Raw genomic sequence first — 6,000 nt, 5'->3', positions numbered from 1 at the left:
ACGTTAAATTAGAAAGGAGTTAAGTTGAAACTCTGTGGCCTTTCTGTTAGAGAAAGAGCATAAGGCATATGAGAGACTTGATAGTTAAGCTAATGGTGGAGGACAGTGACACTTACAGTAAGTTGTTAATGTTAATGTCAAAAGTGTAGCAGCAAGTGAGCAAGGTTGACCAGGTCAAAAGCAGGGATTAACAGGGACATATACTAGTGTTAATGACACACGAAAATCAGTTTTTGGACATATCTCCACACTGTTAAAGCACAAAAACAAGAGTACGTTTGCATAAAGTTCTTTGTTGTCTCCTAAAAAGAATCATGATGGTCACTCTGGTAAAGACGCAAGGGAAAACTCCAGCGCTGCAGCTGCGCAGGAAAGTATGACACCGTCTGTACACCAACTCCTTCATCACCACAGAGAAGAAACATGGAAAGTTCGGCAGAGAGGCAGACCACCACCAGGTCCTGTGTCTCGCCATGTGCAAATATTAGATTATTATTCTTTTAAAATATGACTCATCACTTCATGCCTCTCCTCCAGGCTCCTACTGTGAGGGCTTTTTTTTCATTCAGCATTTCAGCTACCTCATGGTGCAAAATGAATTATGTAACTTGACGCGTGATTGCATTTGAGTGTGAATTTTTTTACTTTTTTAAAAGTTGGATCTGAATGTGTTGTGATGCTCAGACAAGAAGACAGAACTGTTACTATGGTAAGAAGTTTGGTGAGAAATAAATATTTTGACATGATGTGTGGTGGTTGTTCTTTGTTTTGAGTTGTGGTATGAAGGTCAGAAATCATCTACCCCAAAACTTTGTCCGGCTGAATTCAACATTAACCAATGGCAGATTAAATGAAAATAAATGTGTGTAGTAAACCCAAATGTAGCTGTCAGACAGTTTTAAACAGAAATAATCATCCAATGGTTTGACCCTCTGTTGTGTTATGTCTCAGTCCCACAGCCTGAGTTCAGTGTTGGTACGACTAAGAAATGGTCCGAAACACCTCAAGCAGTGTACCACAACCAATGGGGTGGGTGGTGTTTTTAAGTGTATGTGTATGACTGTAACAAATCCCGCAGTGTGTACTGGACACCTTTGTGTCCCAGATAATACGCTCCAAATATACTGTGTAATCTCACGCAGCTGACAAACTTGCGTCTCTGTGGTTGAGTGTGTTTGTGTTTTCTAATCAACATAAGAAAGATGTCAACATCTGCTGCTTGTATCCCGGAGGACATTTTTATTGGTGTGTGAGAACTTTTCTCGAAAGGGGCCCTGTGCACTATGGTCTCAACGGGAACAACGTTGTTGGTATACGGGCAAACAAATTCTATGTTGTTGTTTTTTATAGGAGGAAGGATCGTGTGGTATCTCCTGTGTTGCCTCAAGAATAAACTTCATTGCAGACTGTAAGCCAAGCCCCTTCAGTTGATCAGTCCCAGACAGCTTGAGGTCAGAGGTGTAGCAATCTATGGAGAAAAGTAGCACAAAAACAAAACAAATGCACAGTTTTGTACATACAATGAAGAGCAAGGGCTGTGCAAAATTGCTGGTTTAGGCCCAAGATGGGTTAACACACACAAACATACACATGTTGGCCTGTAAATATGATTCTTAATGAGCTCCGTGCGAGTCGACGGCCAGACTGTTTACACTGGAGGGGGGGGGGGGGGGGGGGGGGGGGGGGGGCACCCTGCGAGGTTCTGATGGGCGGCTGGCTCTGGAGCGGGGCCATATGTGGTCATGGTGTATAGTAGTAGTAATGTTGCCCCGGCAGGCATGGGATGCAGAGGGTGGCTGTGGGGGAGGCAGTGCCCCAGCCAACCCGTGGCCGAAGCGGCGGTTAACCAGTCTGGGTCACCTACACTTCCTCTGGCCTCTCTCCCTGCAGGAAAAACAGTCTAGTCAAAATAATGGTGTCATTTTGGCTTCTGACGTTTGAGCAACAGGAGACAAATTTAGATACACCAAAGCAAAGGGAGGGGCCAAAAACAGATTAAGAAACAAGCGTACAAAATATCTCTTCTATGTTTTTTTTTCTCTCTCTTAGCTCTTAAATAACATCTTAAATGAGTGGAGCAGCTCCAGTGCCGCCTGTAAATTCTGATGTGTCAGCCCACGCAAGCAATTATAACTGGGCTCTTTCTTCCGCTTTCCTCCCTCCCTCTTTTATCCAAAGAGCCATCTTAGTTTGTGCCCACCGCTTCGTTCTGTAGCCGAGACTAACCTTTGACTCAGACCTGCTTCCTGTCTGTCAGCAGGACTGCTGTACTGTGCAAGCTCTCTAGATATTAAGAGGAAGACACCCGGTTAGGACTGTATGTGTGTATCTGTGTGCGTCTGTTCCCTCTGTAGACTTCAGACCCGTCTCACATGTCTCTGTGAGTGATATGAGTGTAAAAGTATTTACCACCCTACTGCACTGGCAGAGGTATCATTCATAAGAAGTCCAAATATCTCAGCTTGATACACACTAAAGGAATTGAAACAGAAGTACATTATTCACTTTAACAGCTTGATTAACATTAGACTGTGCATCAAAGTATCCTCAGTCCACTCCAGCAAATATAAAGCTACATGCAGCAGCTAGCTAGATTACCATAGCATTAAAACTTAATGAAACAGCCAACATTTTCCCATTTCTCGTGGCCTACAATCACTTCTACTGTTGTGTTAAGAGGATACGCAAAGCAAGCACGGCGCTACACCGGGGCTAGGGATAGTGAAATTCCCAAAAGTGTTGAAATAACACAAAGACCAAGCTCAACAGAAAAATTATAAACTTGGCCAAACCAAGCGTTTGCTTTCAGAAAATTGAATGTATTTCTGTATTGCAACATTAGCAGACTCCAGTAAGACAATTGCTGTTTTTTTGTTGGTTGCGTGACTAATCTCAACCAAACATCTCTAAACCTCAGACAAAGGAAAGATCCTCATTTTCTTCTCAGACAGCGGATGGCTTCCCAACATTTTCTTAACTGTCTTGGAACTAGAAGGTGTCTGGATGAGATTGTGCTCTGATTACCCATCAGAGGAAAAAACACGCGGGATTACAGCCAACCAGAGGAAAGACTGTGCTGGATAGGTTTGAAGCACCCACTCTCAGTCAAACCATGTAAAACACTTTAATGTTAGCTATTTTTTGTGTGCTTGTTTAATGCTTAAAAGTTAAAAGTTCGTAAAGAAATGAAACATCAGTTAATGATTTCCCCTGAATAGAGATGAAACTGTCATATGGTTAGAAAACAGTTCAAATATGTCCCAATTTGTTCATAAAGTTTTTTTTTATTTTTTTATAATATGATGAATCGTGTGAGCGTCTTGGTTATGAGTTCAATGACCTATTGTGACATTTTCACTATAAAGAAGAGGAAATGCACAGAACAGTCAGCATTAAAATTGTGCATTTTTTTTTAAACAAATTTTTTTATTTTTTATTATTTGCTTCCTTTTGGGTTTCATCATGTGCTAGCTATTTCAAAATGTGTCACATGTATGCCAAGTTTGAATCAAAAAAGTCTTTTGATGAGGTCATGCCGTGTTTGCAGTCATAGGTCATATCTAGTTCCTCTTTAGTAAAAAGACAGTGATTGAAAGCAAATGTGGGTTTTGCATAAAAGTCCATAAAGAAGTGCCGACAGTATTATTTGATGTATTTTCTTCTGGTGACCAGGTCACTTGTATTTCTTCACACTGCCTCTGATAGTTCATGATGTTCAACGAGCTTTACATTTTTCTGTGAAATTACAACTTTTGGTAGGTAGCCAGGTTTTTATTGTTCCAATGTTAAAAAAAACATCTTCTTCCTCATGTCATAATATTAAATATAAACTACCTTGTACAAAATAAAAAAAGTTGATTAGATTCTGTGTTTCAGATGTCAAATACCAGTGTTAACTCCCGGAATAAGCACAAAACAAATGATGCAGCAAAACTTGCACACAGCCTATTTTTGAAGACTAAATTCATTTTACAGGCACAGCTTTGGGTAGCTGTACTTCAATCTGTCAGTCAGTTGGGAGTTTTGGTTGGGTCTGACCTGCCTGTGCCTCACACAGCTGACCAAGCCACAGTCCAACTGGGTTTGGAGAGACCTCTAAATAAAGTGGAGATGCTGGATGTGGGCCAGTTAACCACAGCATGGATGGATGCTTGCAGCTGCAGGCAAGAAATCATAGCTAGACACTTCTGTTTAATTTCTGGTGCAACTCGTAGCCTATTGCTTAACATAAATGTTTTTTTATGTTTAACGTAACTGATGGAAAAAGAACCTCAAAACATAAAACGTTTAGCTTTTTATTTTAACACACTTGAGGTTAGTGCAGATTTTAAAAAAAGCTGGCGTGAGGGTTGATCCATCCATCCATCCATCCATCCACCCATCCATTCACCCACCCATCCATCCATTCACCCATCCATCCATCATCCATCCATCCATTCACCCATCCATCCACCCATTCACATATCATCCATCCATCATCCATCCATCCATCCATCCATCCACCCATCCATTCACCCATCCATCCATCCATTCACATATCATCCATCCATCATCCATCCATCCATCCATCCATCCATCCACCATCCATCTATTCATCCATCCATCCATCCATCCATCCAGCCATCCATCCATCCATCCATCCATCTATCCATCCATTTTCGAATTCTTCCATCCATCCATCAGTCATTTCTTCTGATCCATTCATGCAACCATAAAGCATGGTTTTAGCCATCAATTTATCTATGCTTCTATCATCCACAGCTAGTTTAGCATCTGCAGAGACTCAGGAGCCCCTGTTTAACACTGTAGGCCTTCTGAGTAAACACTGCCCAATTACTTTATAATGCTTAATAGGATACTGTGGGTTTTCTTTTAACTCAAAACAGACCTGCTGCAATCCTAAAATAGCAGAGAGTGGAATCCATTGGACAGTCCCCTGCACTCATTGCCCAATAACTCGTGTGACTGGCTCCCCCCTTAATAGAGCTCGGAGCCTACTCCTACTCACTCTGGCCTCTTGTGACGTATGAAGGCACCAGCTCATCACGAGTCACCACACCGAAGTGGTAAGAGGAGCATCAACGAAAACAACTTTTTGCCTTTTGACTTGAGGATTGTGGCCCAAACCCTTCTAAAAATAACCCCAAAAAACTGAGGGGGAGGCCAAGATTGTGGTTATGACATTTGTAATGGAATCATACACTCCCTGCATGCTGTAAAAACATTGTCCTTTCCAAGGTGGAAAACAAATGGGATAAGTACAATGTGGTAAAATGACGAAGTGATGACCAGAAGATTTTTTTTCCGTCCTGCTCTTTTGTTATAAAATATTTCAATGTTCTGACTGAATTTAACCACAGCTTAATGCTTGCCTGTTTTGCTTCTTATTTGATGACTTTAATCTTGCTACCAGCCTTTTTGTGCTCTCTGGAGTCTTGGCTGTTTCACAATATCAAAAACAAAGAAATTCGAAGCATCACCTAATTGGCAAACTAACCTTGATGATAAAGCCAATTATTATTTTTTTATTTTTCCTTGTACTTGGACTCCATATTAACGTGCAAAAAAACTTAACTGATAACATTTTGCTAAAATATTAAGAAGGTTGTGACATTAGTTACAAAGCTTTATACTCTCCACCAAATATATCCTTGATTTAAATTCAGCATTCCACAGTAGTAACATATAGCACACATCACTCAGATTTCTGTTCCAAGGCCATTTGTACAACAGTATGTACACACCCTTGTGTAACTAACAGTTTACGCTCTGTAAATAAAAGACTACCAACTCCACTTCCGGAAATCCATATAGGACAGCAAAGGCCTGAATGGCAAAGCACCGAGAGCCACATCCTGTGGCTAACAGGAAATACTATTTAAATGATAGGTTTCATAAATGAAAGGCTGCTTGGTTTGTCATCACACCCTTTAAATGGATTGTTTCCCTAAAAGTATCTGCTTTGGGGATTCAAAATCAGTGCAAATGTTAAAACCACGA

This window comes from Labrus mixtus, chromosome 2, assembly GCF_963584025.1.
Source record: "Labrus mixtus chromosome 2, fLabMix1.1, whole genome shotgun sequence".
NCBI lineage: Eukaryota > Metazoa > Chordata > Actinopteri > Labriformes > Labridae > Labrus > Labrus mixtus.
This window is presented reverse-complemented; position numbering follows the sequence as displayed.